At 37.8% G+C, this 19,814-nt stretch overlaps 2 protein-coding genes across 6 annotated transcripts in view; one reads left to right on the top strand and one right to left on the bottom strand.

Annotated features, from left to right (window-relative positions):
- FILIP1L (filamin A interacting protein 1 like) overlaps window positions 1-19,814 on the top strand; it is a 311,063-nt gene that overhangs the window by 93,662 nt on the left and 197,587 nt on the right. The window contains exon 1 of one of the 2 annotated variants that reach the window (XM_047722949.1): window positions 1,448-1,466. The exons of the other annotated variant lie outside the window; for it this stretch is intronic. The gene's annotated coding sequence lies outside the window, so the exon portion shown is untranslated. Of the gene's footprint in view, window positions 1-1,447; window positions 1,467-19,814 lie in introns of those variants that run through there. 2 annotated transcript variants of the gene reach the window in all.
- Window positions 1-19,814, bottom strand: part of CMSS1 (cms1 ribosomal small subunit homolog) — a 381,861-nt gene that overhangs the window by 164,750 nt on the left and 197,297 nt on the right. The window lies entirely within an intron of this gene.

Here is a 19,814-nt window from a genome sequence, read left to right as displayed (position 1 = left end):
CAGGTCATGATCACAGAGTCCTGGGATGGAGACCCACACTAGGCTCCCCGCTCAGCGGGAAGCCTGCTTCTCCCTCTCCCACTCCCCCTGCTTGTGTTCCCTTTCTCACTGTCTCTATCTCTGTCAAATAAATTAAAATAAATAAATAAATAAATAGCTATCAAGGCAAATATGGGTTAGACAAATCTAAAAGAATAGAAAATAAATTGTTAAAATCTAGAAGGATTCCTTCTTAAATCTTATTTCTACTTTAGCAAAATTGAAATAGGGAACCTAGAAAATGCAATCATTAAGGTATAATCAATGCAAGAAAAATGTTAGGAAATTAAAATCAGCAGACCTATAATCAAAGAAAAAGCCTTGGCCCCACATCAAGGCTTCTACTGCAATGGGAGGGAAGTAAGAACCACAGCAAAATGTTGTAGAGGCTCCCAGCTCTTATTTAAAACCAGATGAAGCGGGCATTGATGACAACAAAAGTACTTCCCAGAAGAGGGTAGGGAAGGAGAGGGAAAGTGGAAGATGGGGTTAGGTTTGTGGGAAGGACAGGCATACAGACACACAGATATCACTTTTGACAGTCTCACATGTGCCTGCCAATCTGCCAGCTGAAGGGAGAATGAATCCATTTCTGGATCACAGGTTGGTCTCTAAGCTCTCAAGAAGTAAACATCTCTTCAAATACTAGAGTTAGTAGTTAAATTCTGCATCTGCTTCCTCAGTTTTTTCATATATATATTTGATAAATTACTTAATGAGTAATAGTGTGTGTTGGATTTACCTGGGCAAAGGACATTGAGAATGAGAACACAGGATGATCTGGTTTTGTGAGAGTAAGACATGCAGAGCGTGAATAGTCCTAGGTAGAAATAATAGTTTTCAATGGCAAGACCAGGCCTGTAATTTTCTGCAGCACACCATGACCTCATGGTTTATATGAGGCCAACTCCATAAATCAAGCTTTACCTAATTAAAGATTCTTCTGCAGATCTACATTATTAGAGCAAATAATTAAAACTGCCTAGGCAATAATACAAGCCAGATATGTTTACAAAAATGCTCTTTTCCCCTTAAACTCTTTGTCTCACTACCACTTACAGACCTTTCACATTTAGTAAATTATAGACTTAGAGCATTTCTTTCAGTCTGACTTCACTTTCAAGGAATTCTTCAATTAACTTTACGTTGCTTTAAGCTGTTCATCCAACGAGAAAACAATCTGTGGTTTCTGACTCCTTTGCGCGCCAATGGCTGCCATCCATGTTTGACTTTCAGACACACTGTCTCTTGAGAGCCAGGCTCTGTTTTCATAAAACCGGCCAGTTGTCATAGCATTTTGACAAGCACTATAGAAAAACAAGGAACAATACTCCGTGGTGGCTAAACTGAGAGAATTACCACTGCAAGGGTGACTGCACTGGGACATACATGACATCCACAGCCCACCACCTGGCCTGAGCCAGAAGGTAACACATACTCCACTTTCATCCGTGACCTTTCCATTTTCAGGCACCATCTCTCTACCACCAATTCCTTTCTTTCCCCCTCGTCTTTTTCCCAAATAGCTAAGACACCCAGAACTCATGGAAGGGTGTGACTACTCTAAACAACATGTAAAAATACCAGTGAAAATCTAGGAAGCAAGAGATTACAGGGTCTTTGCAATAGTTACAGCACATCTAGTTATCAGATCTTCAGCCAAATACAGTGTAATGAAAAAGCATGAGCTCAGAGGTGGGCTCTCAGTCCAAAACTGAATTTTCTCAGACTCTGGTGTAGCACCCTCGATTCTCTGCCTCTTCAGGCTTACACACTAATATTTCTGAAGAAATGCAAGTAATAACTGGGCAGGGGAAAATAACAATGGGAACAAATGATGGAAATAAATGATAACTACTGAAGAAAAATATCTTTAAATTTTTTGCCTATCATCCCTGAGTCAGACAGAATGGAATTTCTTTCATTTTCCTTTCATCTTTGCTTAGTCAGTTTCTGGGTGTCCCTCACCTGAGTTCATCCTATGGAAGCACCTATGAATTCAACAGAATAATAAACTGACAATGATATTTTGAAGGCTTCTTGGATACTCAAGCCCCAATATAAAATGCATATGCGGGGTTTCAAAAATCATGCTCAATGCTATTCCTTTAATGGGATGTGCAACTCTTGAATAAACAGGCCTTTCCAAAGCAGTGGAATGAACACTGGGAGCGCCATGCCATAAGCATGCAGGCAAAGCCAGGGGAACTAGAATGAATGCATAGGCCATGTTCAGCCCAAGGGCTGACAAAAGACTTGCTGCACTGGTTCAGTATGAGATGGCAATGGATGGGAGGACCAATGGAAGATCTGCTCTTTTCTTACAACAGACCTGTGCCTTGACTCTGCTTTTAATGCTACTGTTACCGCACCTGAGTCAAAAGATCTGTAGGATTCCTGAGAGACCCAAACTTACTCTAATGCCATTATTTTCCCCTGTCTTCTTTTCTATCTTTATTTAAAATCCCTATGTGAATTTTATTGTATATTTCATTTCCAAGCAATCACCAGTTCTTTGTGGAAAAAGATTAGTGTAACTATGTCTGTCTTGTGTCTCCTCCTTCCTTTTCTCTCTTCCTCTTTCATTCTCTCTCAGACACACGTACACACACACACACACACACACACACACACACATCTAGCAACCAAGCTATTTTTCGTTCTCTGTTAAAAAGATCAGAGTTTCATAAAGCATCATTCTTTCTTTAAACTGAAAGTCATTGGTCCTATTGAATTATCTTCATGTCTATTCTGAGATTTTTTTTTAAAATTTTATTTATTTATTTATTTGACAGAGAGAGATCACAAGTAGGCAGAGAGGCAGGCAGAGAGAGAAGGGGAAGCAGGCTCCCCTCTGAGCAGAGAGCCCGATGTGGGGCCCAATCCCATGACCCTGAGATCATGACCTGAGCTGAAGGCAGAGGCTTTAACCCACTGAGCCACCCAGGCGCCCCTCTATTCTAAGATTTTAAAAATACTAGCAACCAAGATACTTGTTGTAAAATTTACTAATTTGTTCAAAGCACTGCTTTATGGAGGGCCAGAACTTTTCTACATGGGGTCATAATGCAGATCTTGCATCAAACTCAAGAGCTCAAGATAGCTCTTCTCCTTCCTCTTTGTTCTTTCTGACACTTAGATTCTCTGGAAAAAAAAAATTATAGAAATTTTCTCTCCAATAAGGCAATTCTGAAATTTGGGAAAGAGCTCCTTCTCTCCTGGAGCTTTTTGCATAATCCTGTGTACCATTAGCTTATTTCTTGGAGTGAAGATGGTAATGATGCCTAAGTTGGAAGGAAACAATGGACCAAGAAGAACATAGTTGAGGACACAAAAACCTAAGTATCATTTCTTAGCAACTCCAAAGAATGAGCTTATTATGTGTAATGAGAGTTCTAGAGTGTGTCATCAGAAACTCAAGTTCTTTTAAATTTTTATTTGATGCCTAGAACAGCAGTGACACTGGAATGACCATGTTCTCCAATTTTCTAGGTAAGAACAGTAAACTGGAAAAACGTGCTTTGGGATTTGAGGTCTAGGCAATGAAGAAAGATCAAAATTATTATTTTCTAATAAAATAGTTTTTTTTTTTTTTTTTAAAGATGGCATTTTAAGTCATCTTTATACCCAACGTGGGGTTTGAACGCATGACCTTGAGATCAAGTGTTGCATGCTCTGCCAACTGAGCCAGACAGGTTCCCCTAAAATAGCTCTTGGTAATAAGTATATAGGAGTATGTTTCCTGGCTTGGTAAACTTTAAATTAAATAATCAAAGATAAATGATTAAAAAATGTAAGACTATTTGAAAAAATGTTATCAGTCATTATTAATTTTTAACCTGCTGTTCCTTCTGATGAGAGTAAGGTCAGAAAGGCTACCTTCTGGGGCGCCTGGTGGCTCAGCTGGTTGAGTGACCACTTAGTTTCAGCTCATGTCACGATCTCAGGGTCAGAGGTCTAATGAAGCCTTTCTCTCAGAGAGAGAGACTCTCTAATGCAGTCTCTCTGCACTCAACCAGGAGACTGCTTATGGATTCTCTCTCTCCTTCTCCCTTTCCCCTTCCCCCAGCTCCCTCTCTCTCCCTCTCTAAAATAAATAGATGAATCTTTAAAGAAAAAAAAAAAAAAAAAAGGAAACGCTACCTTCTGGTTAATTTATATTTTTATGTCTTTAGGTTTTGGCAAAAGATACCACTGTATCTGTAGCCCTCAAATAAGAATGGCCAAAGTAATGCTGGGTCTCACATGATCTATTTCAGACCTTCAAACCACCCAGAGCCTGACGGATTGATTCTGTTTCTATGCCTGTGGCATCTATCATCTTTTGGAAGTTCAGTGATTACAGAGGGAATATTTTGGTTTTCTAGTGTAAACTTGTACAGATTTTGAACTTGGGGAACTTACAGCTTCTGGCTATAACTTGTCTTCTACTAAGAAACCACAGCACTAGACCATAAGTGACAGAATCCAGTTTTTAGGATAACTGCAAATGATTTATTTGCAGAATAGGAAAGTGAATTGCAAAGAATGATATGAAATATAGAGTGTCAGAGTAATAAAATAAATGAAGATACAAGGGTTTTAAAAGTTTGCAGGGAAATGAAGACATTACATGCCACAAAATTTTAGAAAATAAAATTACAAGGTATATGATATGCTAGCAAAATTCTTGATTAGAGTAAGGCTTTCCAGGGAATAAGAAAACCTGCATGGCTAATACCCAGGATGATTACTGAGTCAGAGATATTACTCAGAAAATGAAATGGCATAAAATATATAGAGGTTTCAAGCCAGTTTCCTTATTCCACACTCTTGCCCTCAATCTCATGTTAGCCATTTCCTCTAAAAAACAAAGAACCACTGCAGCTTTCCAGAATTCTCTTCCGTAAATTCTAAGTGAATAATAAAAAAAAGAAAATCAAATGAAAGTAAGCCATGAAGTTAGATGACAACATAAGGAAAATTCTTACTCCTTAATGTTGTGATAACAGCTTGAAAGAAAGATTACAGAGCGAATCACACTCATGAAAATATACATCAGCTTACATTTATATATAGTTTTAAAATAGAAGACTTTTAAATAGAAAAGGGATGAAAAGATAGTAGCTTTACTCTAGAATTCTAGAAATAGTTTTAGAGAAAAAAGATCTGCTACCGCCTTTAAGGAGACCAGAATACCACAATTTAATTTGAAGTGGCAGATAACCCAAGGATTCTCAAGTTTCTTCATTAACTGACTCTTCAAAAAAGATCTCAATATGCATGCTGCTGGTAATACAAAGTACCTACAGAGGAATTTCATTCTTTGATTACTATGGTGCTGCTTCTTTTTCTTATTTGGTACAGTGGTGACAAGTAGATTTAGAATACATAAATAGGACACAGGGTTGAAAGGATGTGATGAGCTAACTAACAGTTACTAATAATGGGAGAGGTAGTTGTAGTACAGGTATGATTAACATTGGTCATTAGGAGGTGCTAAAAATGTCATCCAGCTTTACTGTTCTAACACATTAATTGAGTTGGATGCTTAACTGACAGTCACCCAGGCTCCCCTAGGTGGTACTTCTTAATCAAAGTGATCAGTGTTATCTATTTGAAGTAAATTAACTATGTTAAAAAAAATCAGATAATGATTGGCTTGAGGTGTTAGGGAGCTCACAGATTAAGAGAAAGCAAACTGGGCTATAAAAACCTTGTTATTGTATCTGAAAATAACCAAGGGAAGTGTTATTTGGAAGAAACCTTAGAAGAAAAAAGGGAAGTATCAGCCTGTTTTAATTTATTCCCTTTATTCTCATGTCATGTTCAAACAATTTCTGAGTTGGAATTAGTTGCCTTATGTATATCCCTGTATATATATACATATATTCTGATCAATAACAGAGAGGGCCTAAGGATATAAACAACTCTAGCTCCCAAATCAGGTATAAAATATCATCCATTACAAATTAACAGTGGTATCCTAGTTTGAAAGGTAGTCTTTATTTGTAAATTTGGTTAGCATGAGTCAGATTAAAAAAAATACTATTTTTCAGCATTTATGTTTGGGACACACACACACACACACACACACATCCACCCACACAGACATTCACACATCATCTCATTCACACATCATCTCATTCACAGTTCTTACAACTCTCAAGTATGGTTGAGATTTTACATTTGACGGTACTTCCTCTAATTAATCAGATGTTAAGTGATCACCTACTACATACCAGGAAGTATGGCAATAGTGACAGATATAAAAATGAGTAAAACCAGTCAGTCTCTAAATTCATGGGGCTTTCAGTCCAGTGGAGGCAAACAAAAGAGGACACCAAGGCACAGAGAATTGAAGAATCACTTTCTTTTCTATAATGTCCGTTATAGCTATGGCAACTTTTTACCTCAATAATCACAGTATTCAGTATCAAGGACCAAGAGAATTCTAGAAGCAATGAGCCTGAGATTGAGAATATTTCAAAACTATTATTCAACTACTTAGAAGGAACTTATTTTAGAAAAGAAACAAAAAGTATGGTCATTCCATTTTCTGTTATTTATTTATTTTCTAATATTTATTTATTTAACTTCAAACAGTCTCTGCTTACTTTATATAATACAACTTATTGGCCTTGAATGAGACTGCTGTTGGAATTTGCTTCATGAATCCAGAAACCAATCCATCACTGGTGTCTTAGTCTTGATATCAACTCATTTTATAATTGAGGAAAACACATGTGTCTGTTCTGATGACAGTTTAGCTGAGCTGAAACTGAACTGAGTGTATGAAATACTTTATTTGGCATGGGGTGGGGGAGTCTAAATTCTTCGATAAACATCAGAACTTCTCCTAGTCTTTATAATATTAGGGAGGATTCTTATTTCCAGATGCTCCTACTTTTTACTAAGTGACATATATTTTTTAAAAAGCTCCTGATTTTCGGGGTACCTTGGGTGGCACAGTCAGTTAAGTATCTAACTCTTGGTTTTGGCTCAGGTTGTGAGATTGAGCCCAACTTGGGGCTCCGTGGAGTCTGCTTAAGACTTTCTCTCTCTCTCTCCTTCTGCCCCTTCCCCATCCCCACTTGCTCTCTAAAATAAATAAATAAATAAATCTTTAAAAAAAGCCAAAAAACAAAAAACTCCAGACTTTCTCCAAAGTTATAAAATACTAGAATGCTGGACTTTTCTTTGGAAATATGAAAATATTTTGTTTGGTTTTGGACTTTTAATGATATTAATGAGAAAACCAGAGAGATTCTCAGGAAAGAAAGAAAATGGCACTGAAATTAATTTATTTTTATATAATTCATATATAGCAGAACTTATGAACAGTTGACAACATATTAAGTCTACCAGTTTCCTTCCTAGTGTAAAACTATAAAAGGAAAAAAGAATTTTTGTATATTTTATCCTTTTAGAATATAAAAGACAGATACAGAAATCCTAACACTTTTATTTATTTTTAATTTTTGGAATATTTTGAGTTAAAAGATACTAGTCACCCCTTGCTTCCCACTCACCATTTCCTTCACAAAGGTTTTTAAAAGAAATAAATTTAGCTACATGATTATTAATATGGGAATTATCAGAATCTTAGTATGAGAAAGTATCCCTACAATATAATATGTTTCCAAACACAAGGTAATTGTTACTAAAATGGGAAGTTCTTCATTTAAAATATCTCTAATAATAAAATATTAAAACTCTCATTTAAAAAGTCATCCATCCACTCATTCACTTAACCAGAAACAGAATGCTTTGCAGAATAGAAATTGTACCCACACTACATGCTCTTGGACCTATCACGTGGGGTCTATCTCTGGGTAGAAGGAACTTTGTTTTAGCCACTAAGGTTTTTAAACAGAATGCCCATGTCATCCTATCACTATTTCATTCAATAGTCAAGCTTCTCAGTCAGCAACAAGAAATGGCAACGTTCCATGGTCTTAATAGGATTTGCAACTATGAATATAAGGTATTTAGTTTAAAATTTTAAAACTGTAGAGGGGCAACTGGGTGACTCACTCATTAAGCATCTGCCCATCCCTGGGACGGAGGACTGTTTCGGGCTCCCTGCTTCACGGAAAGCCTGAGTCTCCCTCTCCCACTTTCCCTTCTTGTGTTCCCTCCCCTGCTGTGTCTCTCTTTGTCAAATAAATAAATAAAATCTTAAAAAAAATAAAATAAAAATTTAAATCTGTGGAGATGGAAGAGATAACACAGTCGCAGAATCAAAGGAATATGGCATCTAACTGGTTGGGGTATTTTAGGCTATATCTTTTTGTCAACTTAATCTCTAGAAGAAAACAAGACTTCCAGTCAAGAAACACTGGGAAAGGCAGGATGCTGGCAATACAGTTTTCAGTTTCTACTCAACAAATCTATCAATAGATCAATGTGTGTGTGGTTCGATGGAAGGACAAATATTCCCCCAAGGGAAAACAAATTGCTAGGATTCATGACTCATCTACCTTTGCAGAAAGTGTACCAAATACAGACATCCTTCTTATTAGTGAAAAGATCCAGAACATCAGGAAAAAGTTATGTGATGTTATGATGTCTCCTTTTGTCCCTCTAATCATACTCAGTCTTGGAGGCTTCAATCTTCTATCATTATGTACTACAACCCCTGGTACTATCTCTGTGCCACAGAATCTTGGTTTTGTACTTCTAAAATTGTGTATTTTGCTTCCATTTGATAACTGTGTTTCAAAATGAACAAATACGTGAGGACTTAAAACAGTAATTCAAAAGAAAAGCTCTCTCTGATGATGGCTTTTCCCAAGAGGTAAAGCAACCTTTTGAGGAATGTCAGATTTTCACCAAATACAACTGGAAAGCCACTACTCTAACCTTGGTTGGATTCTCTGACAAGTAAGCCCAATCCTTTCTAAACACAATTAAATATACAGTAGTCCCCTCTTATCCACAGGGGATATGTTCAAGAGCCCCAGTGGATGTCTGAAATTGTGGATAGTATTGAACCTATATATACTCCCCACCATGGATACATACCTATGATAAAGTTTAATTTATAAATTAGATTCAGTAAGAGTTCAACAATAATAATTAATAAAATAGAATAATTATAACAATATACTGTAATAAAAGTTATATGATGTGGTCTCCCTCATAATACATCTTACTGTATACTCATCATTCTTGTGATGATGTGAGATGATAAGATGCCTACATGATGAGAGAAAGTGAGGTAAATGATGTAGGCATTGTGATGTAGTGTTAGGCTGCTCTTGACTTTCCGATAATGTTGGAAGGGAGATCATCTGCTTCTGGACTTGTGGCTGACCCCAGGTAACTGAAACCACAGAAAGTGAAACTACAGGTAAGAGGGGACTACTGTAATAATTCTTCTATTTCCTGAAATTCAAAAAGGCAAAATTCATGAAAATAGCTTTGAAATGTAAGTTTCTCTCAACAGTGTTTTTAAAAAGATTTTATTTATTTATTTTTTTGAGAGAGAGAGAGAATGAGAGAGAGCAAGCATGAGAGGGGGAAGGTCAGCGTAAGAAGCAGACCCCCTGCTGAGTACCTGATGCTGGGGGTGTGGGGATGGGACTCAATCCTGGGACTGCAGGATCATGACCTGAGCTGCAGGCAGTTGCTCAACCAACTGAGCCACCCAGGTGCCCTCAATAGTGTTGTTTTTTTTTTTTTTTTAACATATCAATATATTTAGTTATATGTCCTTTCCCTTGTGTCCCAGGCTACCTTCTCTCTTTCTCTCTCTCTCTCATTCTGTGACTCTCATTCCTTGCCTCCTATACTATGGAGGTCAGTGTTGTGGAAGAATACAGACTGAGAAATCACAAAAACAAAAGTTTACGTCATTTGATAAAAAAATAATACTTTACCAAATGGAAAATTCCATGAAATGAACTGACACTCCAATCAGATGACTTACCTAAAAATAAGAGAGATAGAAGAAAGTAAGAACCTGGTGTCATACTTAATTCTTGATATACTAGATATACCAAAAAGACATGGCAACTATCTTAACAACTGATGGACAATCCAAAACAAAGAGAAACTATACCAGGGCAGGAAACACCAATTCCTTCAGAAACAGTAATTAATGTTAGAAAGGAAATGGCAAACAGGGAGTGAAAGCAATGGGGAATGGAAGTGGGATTTACTTTCAAATCACTTGATTCTCATATATATTTTTAGCAGGCCAGTTTTGAAAATGTGAACACATATGTGCATAAAGGCCATAGCTAATCGGTGGCAGTGTATGCCTACCACTTTCTCTCCCAAGACCCCTGGCTACTGTCTTAAAGAGACTGTCAAAGCCACAAACTCTCAAATATCTTCACCTCGTCTGACTCAAGAAAAAGGTGCCACTGTATCAAGTGCTACTGTAATTTCCTCTGTTGACTTTCTTTCCCCCTTAACATTTGGATTTTTTTGGCTGTTTGCTTTTTTATTTTCCAAAGTGAACACTGATATTCATGAAAGGTGCCAGATTAGCAACTGGGGGGAAATTAAGAGCTTGCTCTATCAAGAGAAATGGCCCAGTGTAGTGGAGGTGATGAAAATTTCTCCGACACTGTGCTTGCCTATATACCTTAGCTCTGACCCACAGTCACCCCAGCTCTCCAGTTTTCATGGTCCATTAATGCCTCTGACTGCTCAGGTTGCTAACATGGGCAAGCAGTCTTGTTCTTGCTTTTAATGCTATCAATATTATTACTACTACTGTGAGCTCTAACTTCCTCAAACTATTTGGAAATTTATATTAGCTGTTAGTTTGCCTCAGGTCAACAAGAGAATAAGTTGAACTAAAGATGAGTCTTATATTCTTGAGTAATATTACAGGTTTCATTAAAATCTACTAATTTCTTTACACGGGAGGCAAAGTGTTGAGTGGGCAAGTTGAAACAGGCCTTATTCAATACAGTCTCTGCACTCAATCTGAATTCTCATTTAGGGACATTCAATATTTAATAGCCACACAGCTTTCATTTTTCCTTTTCCATAAGTCAATGTTATTATTCATTAGCAACTATGATAAAAGTTTGGTGGATGCTGAAGCTAAAACTATCATAAATGAGATCTGAAAATCCCTGTCAATAAGAGAAAAACATCTCCTTCTCGTATTTATATAGGTATTCCAGGTTTCTGAAAGGTCTGGGTACTTTGTAATCCTTAATCATTAATCTCTTTTATGCTCAGGGATTTATGAAACCATTTTGCTTCAACTAGGCAGATACCCAACAACTATTTAGTGCTGGCATTTCCTTTCTGTGCCCAAGCAAGACAATAAACTTTTCCTATCTAGAATTTATAACAATAAGGGAAGTAAAGCTAGCAAACACATGTTAAATATTAATGGAACAAGGAAGTACGACACTGAATGCTGACTAATAATTACTCAGTAATTATTTGGAAAGATCACAATATTAGTCTCACAATTATTCCGTCTTTGCTATTGTACTTCTTTTTGACAAAGACCAAAGTCTCTGCAGTTAGAGTAAATTTCCATCTTGAAATGGCTGGCACTTCCTGTAATTTCTAATCTCTAGAAGTGTTAGAGAATGAGAATTGCAGGGTACCAATGACTGTAGCAACACACGGTAACAATTAGATGAAGGGTGCCCTGGCTGCATCTCACATGGAAATCTTGGAAAATTTGAGTTTGGGAACTTTGGCTATTTTTTTCTTTGCCACGCACAGACTTTATCAAGTGAGTCCTTATGGTATTAAAACATTTGGCACTGGCTCAAGTCTATGCTATTGCTGGCAGGAGATCTAATTGGGAAGCAGGGGTGGAGTAGTTACCTTTATCAGGAAAGACTTTAACTTTATGGAAAGGTTCTTTCCTCCCCACCGCATAAGCAGCTTTACTGAAAGACTTAAACCCAGATGTAAGAACAGAGATTATCTTCAAGAGCAGCAACAACTTATTGTATTTACGTTAGCACAAAGATTGAGAAGGTGGAAATGGAAAATATTTTGCTAACTTAGTAGATGAGAAGGGCAACCCCTTTATATAGGTCCCATGGCCAGGTTGTGCTGGGAAACCAAATCCAACCCCTAATTGCCAGGGAGGTCTGAGATTCCCAAATTGCAAGAAAATTAGAGCCTCACTACCTAGAAAACTAACAATCCCATGCTACACAATAACCAGTGAGTGAGAGGCCATGAGAATCTGCTCACCAACAGATACCAACAGACTTTTATCTCAGTGGCCACCTCTTGCCAATTCCTTGTTATTACTGGATGATAATATATCTATCTTTTTAAGATAATATATCTTTTACAATGATTCCTGTCAGTCTTATATTATAATTCATAACAATGACTGTCAAAGCAATAGACCCATTTTGCCTATACAACACTTTAGCTTCCCTCCATGAAGTACTTGTCGGATTTAAAGCACTTTGAAGGTTGGCCTTAAATTGCAAAAATAGCAATACCTGTATACATTCTGGGCCAATTCTAGCCTTTTCTATGCCTTCGCCACCCAACTGAAAGTAAATTTTGTCATTAACTAATTCCCTTCCTCATTATATAATGGATTTCTTACTAATTTCTCCTAACTGGACTACTGCATCCTTTGTAATCTGGTTTCTCTCACTGTACTATCTTTTTTTTTTTAAAAGATTTTTATTTATTTATCTGACAGAGATCACAAGTAGGCAGAAAGGCAGGCAGAGAGAGAGAGAGGAGGAAGCAGGCTCCCTGCTAAGCAGAGAGCCCGATATGGGGCTCGATCCCAGGACCCTGGGATCATGACCTGAGCTGAAGGCAGAGGCTTTAACCCATTGAGCCACCCAGGCGCCCCTGTACTATCTTTTTGAGGTGCGGGATGTATAAGCATGGATCTCCAGAATTTGATATTTCATACAAAATAGATCAGTGAACACAGTAAAAGATCATTTTTGTGGACAAGCCACTAAGGCTGTGTTCTACATGGTTTTCTAGTCAAATGAAAATTTTAAGCAATATGATATTCTGATCTCAGAAAATAAAAGATAAAAAGGCTAAATCTGAGAGACTCAAATCATTGACTCAATTGGTCATGGAGAGAAAAAAGGAAAGTAATAAAGGCCTTTGCAGCAGAAAATGACAGGTGATTTTTCCTCTTCTTACCGTTTCAAACATCTGACAATAGGTTAATGAATACCAAGGACACAAGTCAGGGAAAATTATAGGCCACAAGATGGTGTAAATCTCATATAAAAAACACCAGCTAAGGCACTGAGAGAGCTAGTAAATAAATACTGAAAGAATTATGAAGGTGACTATGCTCAGATTTTGAATAAAGAGTATGTAAAACAAGACCAAAGAAAAATACTTCAAAAACCAGTTTTCTTTGCTGAGGTGGGAGAGGGGAGACAGAAAGGGACAGAGATAATTACAGGCTCCACCCCCAGAATGGAGCCCTATGCAGGGCTTGATCTCACATGATCTCCTCCTGAGATCATGACCTGAGCTGAAATCAAGAGTCAGATGCCTAATGGACTGAGATACCTACGTACCCCCAAAATCTGTTGTTTTTTTTTTTTTAAATCCCTCATAATACATATTAGAGATAGCTCAATTTTAAGAGCTTGCAGGGCTTTAGTAATCCAATAGTTCAAGACAATGCATCATGGTCTACCTATCAAGAATGATTGTTTACTTTGACTGAGATGGTACAAATATTATTGGTTATCTGATTGAATACAGACTCAGGACCATTTGTTCTTAGCTTTAATTTCTTAACTGAAGCAGCAAATTCTAGGAGTCACTATGCCAAGGGCTGAGTGCATCCCAAGCTGGATTTTCTTGGGAAGAGAAGATGTAAGATAAACAAGCTGGATTCCCATCATTCCAAAGCTGAGTTTAATAATACAGAAAGGGTAAAGCTAAAAGTCTGGGATTTTATTTTATTTTTATTTTTTTATTTTTAAAGATTTTATTTATTTATTTGACAAACAGAAATCACAAGTAGGCAGAGAGAGAGAGGGAGAAGCAGGCTTCCCGCTGAGCAGAAAGCCCGATGCGGGGCTTGATCCCAGGACCCTGGGATCATGACCTGAGCCGAAGGCAGAGGCTTTAACCCACTGAGCCACCCAGGCGCCCCTAAAAGTCTGGGATTTTAATGATGGAATCCATGACTATATAGAGAAAATATATTTTTTAAAGGAGCCTTTAGGGCATAAAATTACAGATGATCACCTTATGAAAAGGGGTGAAAGGTGGGACTCAAATTTATCCCTCTATGGGCAGTAATGATGATAATGGGGAAGGAGAAAAGCAGTGTATTAGTTAAGTACATAACAATGCCAATAACAAAGAAATTTAGGGATTATTTAAGAAATGACTTATACAAAGAAAACAATTCAAAGACAACAAAAACAAAATTTAAATAAGAGCCAAAGAACAGATGAGGGCTGGAGGAGAGATTAGTTCAGTTTAGTTTCTGAAGTTCAACACGGGCAGTGGAACTGGAGCCAGTCTCTCTTACTGCCCTTACCCCTCAATTTCCCAAATACACCTACATTACGTGCAGTTGAAAACTATGGCAAATGATTTCACCCAGACAGCTATGGCTAAGGGCTTTCTGATCTAAGGTGCTGGTCTTATCAATTTGCTTTTCCCTTTTCTACTATTCTTCATTCTCGTTCTGGTATATAAGGATTGAAAAAGCAATAGTGGACGTGGCAATCAATGAGACACAGCTGGCCTGTGGCAAAGGGACTGTGAGTAGGAAGAAGCTGTATTTTGGAGGCAAGTAGAACAAAGGATTAGGATCTTCAAAGCCAAGAAAAGCTTCTCTCTGTGTTTTTCCCTCCTTTTCCCTCTTCCCCTTCTTGGGAAAAGATAGAAATTTCACAAAACACACAGCCTTTCTGAATTCATAACAGTCTCCTTTTTCTCACGTTCAAGGGTGTTTAATTTATTACTACTGTTAACATTTTACATGTATCTTGTTTTTATATTTTTCTCCTAAGAGCTTCAAAGAGGTTTATGGATTTTCATTAAAACAAATATGCCTGGTCATAGTTATATTGATAAAATTTAACTTTAGAATGATGGGAATTTGATTTAGTAAATGGTTATTTTTCTAGGATTTGCTTTATTACACCATAGACACATTTCCTAATCCAGTGGCTCTTAAATTTTAGGTTTCACAAGAATCCTCAGGGTTGTTTATTAATATGCATATTCTTTAGCCACATTTGATCATGGATTTATATTTATTTGGTCTAAGGTGGGGCCTTAGAACCTACATTTTTAATAAGCATCCAAGGTAATTCTTATACATATACAGTGGGGATAGAGAGACCCCACTGTGAGATTCTGTCCTAATCTGAGCACTCTAGCCTCCCAGGTTCAGTTCTCCAAGACAGCCTATTTCTTAGTAACGGCAGTCAAGCAATCTTCTGGAGTTCACACTGAGTAGTAAGTCAAAAATACAAAGTGAGCTGTCTGAGAAAGAAAATTATCACCAACAGGATTTCACTTTTAACAATGCAAGGTGTTATAAGCTACACAAATACAGGAAAGAAAAGGAGGTGTCTTGGTTTTAACTCCACTTCCCTGAAAATGATGATGGTTTGGTATTATGAATGAGTTGATTTTTCTGTTCATGAGAGTTGAACTTTTACTGGCCTTCCATTTACAAATGCTGACTTTTGGTCTTCCATTTACAAATGCTGACTTCTGGCACTCTCTTCTGCAATCCAATGACAGCCTTGCAGAACCAGCCTTGATTTCCCAAATTGCAAGAAAATTAGAACCTAACTACTTAGAAAATAACAACTGCACAAAATCCAATATGGAACGGGTAGGAGGATATGAGAGGCTGTTTGCCATAAGACATCAATAATTCTTGCCTCTACTTCCTCAGAGGCTGGATCTTTTACCAGCACCACTGGGAGAATCTCAGACAAGCTCAGAAGCCAGAATTCTCCTTGACGATATGTTCCTTTTCTTTTTAACCTCCATATCCTATTTTTTATATACTATTGTCACAAACCTCTTGTCCTCAGATCTCAAGTCCCAGCCTCTCTTTCTGCTGCAGCTTTCTTGGATTTATGATATCCTGTTGTCTACTCTGATCTGTTAGAGGATGTTAAACTTGTGTCTTGCTTCTGACTTTATGATTGATCACACTACCCTCTCAAAAATCACCTGTGACTCTATTCAATGGGGCTTTCTTAATCCTCTGTCTCTCCCTGGTACTCTTTTGGGTGATCTCATCACACCATTCCTCCTGTTGGTTCTCCCCACTTGGTAACAACACAGTTCTCTTATGGGTTCAGTGAGTATTTGATCTGCTTGGTATCAGTCCTTCCAACTCAGCACAACAGAAAATGGAAGATTTGTTTAGCCACAATATATACAATGTTGCTGAGCACAAGACAGCTTCAGTTCAACTTAAACAAAATTTCCCTGCCTGATTCATGCAAGCCAATGTTAATCTACAGGAGCTGGACTTTACTTGGGGTTTAGGCTTTCAAAGAATATGTAAGGAAAAAAAAAATCAAGTTTTGTTCAAAATTACCTTGAAAATCTCCTAGGAAGGTCCCATGCTAGAAGGCAACATACCTTAGTAGGTATAACCCAGGTGGCCTTTTCCTCCAGCACTGGTACAGATTACTGTTTTTGGTTGAATACAAGGACGCTTATGAGTATAAAAACTGGCTTTTGTACGACAGGATTTATGTTGTACAAAACAGCACACTGACCAAGGGAAGTCGCTTACTCTGAGAGGGAACGTGGAACAGACATAGGCTGAGGAAAATCAATACACATCCCCTAACTCAGGTTCACTCCTAGTTATGGATTCATTGAATACAACCAGAATAGACTTGTCTGCACAATGCAAATTATGATTCCTTCTCTTTTTATATTCATTTGATGAGTAGGTATAGTTGAATTCAGGCAAATTTATTGTTTATATGATACAACTCTACCAGACAACTTGAGTGCTGTTGTTCAATCAATCTACAGATGCCTATACTCTTGACTTCTAGTGCCGCAAGGATAAACAAAGGATTGAGGCAGACACGATATCAAGTATGAAGATCCACCTGCGAGAAATGAAATTTCTCTTACAAAAAAAAGAAATTTTTCTTACAAAAATTCCCAGAGTACATAAATCCAAAGACCACTTGTGATATAGTGGAAAAAGTACTATATATGGTGTCAAGAGACCAGGATTCCAGTCCCAATTCTGACACACATTAGTTAAGTGAACTGGGCCAGTGTTTTTACCTCTCTAATGGGTACATGTACTAACTGCTTTGAGGTTTACAAGAAAAAGAGCATGTGAAAGCATGTGCCATAGTCACTGATACTGGTAGGAACTTGCTTTAGGTTTGTTTGCTGTCAGCCAGTAAACTGAAGCTGAGAGACAGATTAGCCATATAAGGAAGAAAACTACCAGCACTGACAGTAAAAGGCACATAATGGGTGCTATGAAGTAAGTTAAGAGAGACATCAAGTTGATTTGATCAAGCCAGTATATAATTTTCTTGTTCTAATATTCTTTTATTTTCTCCACATGGTCATTGGTACAAAGTCCACTTATGGCTTCATAAACATTGGCTTAAAACAAAAGTGCTTCTAATCAGATTTGGCAAGAAAAGGAGAGAAACATAGGGTGAGGTAAGTGTGAGGCTAGTGCTGAATAACAGGGATGGCAGTGCCTCAGTACATGAGTCACACAGACACCGAGCAGTACATAGCTAGAGATAATTTGCAGGTAAATGCTGCACTAGCCATTACGTCATCTCTCCTCTGCCCTTTCTTCATCAATCACGTCGCCTGGAATCTGATGCAACCCAGCAAGAATGTCTGATTTACAGACAGCAGAGAGATCCTCAGAACACACACATACTCATCAGAGAAAGCAGTATGAACCCAAACTGAAGTTTCTGGAATTTCTCTTTGTTTAAATTGCCCTTTAGAGGGGAAGTCTTATGGGTGGGATATGTAACTACAGATTATGTTCTCTATCTAAAGGTTTAAAGGACTAGGCTTTATCATTTTGGACGAGTTACTCTAGCTCTGCAGGCCTTCTACATTTACCCAATTAGATGATCTTCAAGGTCCCTCTCTGTTCTGCAATTTCATCATTAAAAATTAAGGCCAATTACACAGATACAGTGGACAGATAAACATCTAGTTGTATAAGGCAGACACAAAATCTTATTTATTCTCAGTTATACAGATCATTCAAATTTTTGGCTACCGCTGTCCCAACTCTGAATGACGAGGAGGGTGTGAAGCTCTGTATGAATCTTGTGAAAGCAGGGAAAAAGTGGCAGGTAGGAACTGGTACTTCTAGAAAATGTGAATGTTCATACCTGAGATTATAGGGACATTCTATCATACAAGCTTAAAAGGAAATGCTCATTGGGATATAATATATTGGGATATAATATATTAACACTTATTTTCAGTAGCGGCAATGTTTCAAAAAACAAGGAGTTGCAAGGGATGCAAAAAAAGAAAGAAGGGGTAGAGGAAGAGCACCCCAATCTCCAAATAATTCGTAACTTAAGAGGGATGCTGTAAACCAAATTCAGGGCCGGTCAGTACATGATTTATCCAAGAGATAGCAACTTGAGAATTCACATAACACCAGTTCCATAGGAAGGAGGAAGTCAGTCATTAGAGACCAATACAGAGCAAAGAGGAGGTGGTCAGCCTCCAGCAAAACTGACCCGTTATAATGCTTTCCACTGTTATGGCAACACACTTTTTCAAAGCTGACTAATGCAAACAAACACTCAGAGACCTGTCACTGGAAGATTCGCAATGGAATGTCCAGAGAGGGGTGTTTCCAGCAAAATTTGGGACTGGGGGAGAATAGATAAGCCCAGTGGGGATGAAAACCAAATGCCTTGTGGTGCTTCTCTTACAGCCATCACTGTGTGGGGTCCCCACCTTGCATGCTGAGTGGCAGGGGGCAGTTTCACCCCACAGCAAGTGGAGCAGCATTCAACAAGGGTTCCAGCCCTTTAATTGTTCAGCCAAATGATTTATAAAGCTTAGCAGCAAAGACAAGACAGACTGGTTTACATTCAAAGGATTCAACTTGCAGGTATTCTGAAAATCTTGGCTACATCTATAATGAGCACTGTTCTCCTTGGGAAGAGAGACAATAGAAAGGGAGAAGATGTGACCTGCCTGACAAGAAAACGGGACCCAGCTAGATGGAACATGTTTCCCCACTCCTTCCCCACTATCATTTACCAAGGCTTTGGCTGACCTCCTTCTTTCTTATTAAAAGCAATCAGACAAGTACATTCTATTCTTTCTTTACCTAGAAGTGTAAAATCCCAGAACCATACACTGGACTCAGTTGGTTTGTTCTGATTGTTTACTGGTGATTTAATCTTTTGATCAATTAGGGTAGGAATTAGCCAACTTTTCTCCTAGACAACCAGATGGTAGATATTTTGTGGACTATATCCTTCCTTCCTTTCTTCTCCTCTTTTCTTTCTCTTTCTTTCTTTCTTTCTTTCTTTCTTTCTTTCTTTCTTTCTTTCTTTCTTTCTTCTCCTTCCTTCCTCTCTCTCTCTTTCCCTCTTTCTTTCTGACTATATGGTTTCTGTTGCAGCTACTCAACTCTATCATTACAGCACAGAAGTAGCTATAGGTTTTATGTGAAAAAATAAGCATAGCTGTGTTGCAATAAAACTTTATGAAAACAGATGAAGAGTTGGATTTGGTCTGCATAATTTGCTGACTGTTGAACTAGTATGTATCCAAATAGCTGAAAGGTGATAAAATAAAAAGGTACTACCAAATTTACCACCACT

The sequence above is a fragment of the Lutra lutra genome, chromosome 1, assembly GCF_902655055.1.
Source record: "Lutra lutra chromosome 1, mLutLut1.2, whole genome shotgun sequence".
Lineage (NCBI taxonomy): Eukaryota > Metazoa > Chordata > Mammalia > Carnivora > Mustelidae > Lutra > Lutra lutra.
The sequence above is the reverse complement of the archived record's forward strand: the minus strand, read 5'-3'. Positions and strand labels throughout refer to the sequence as shown.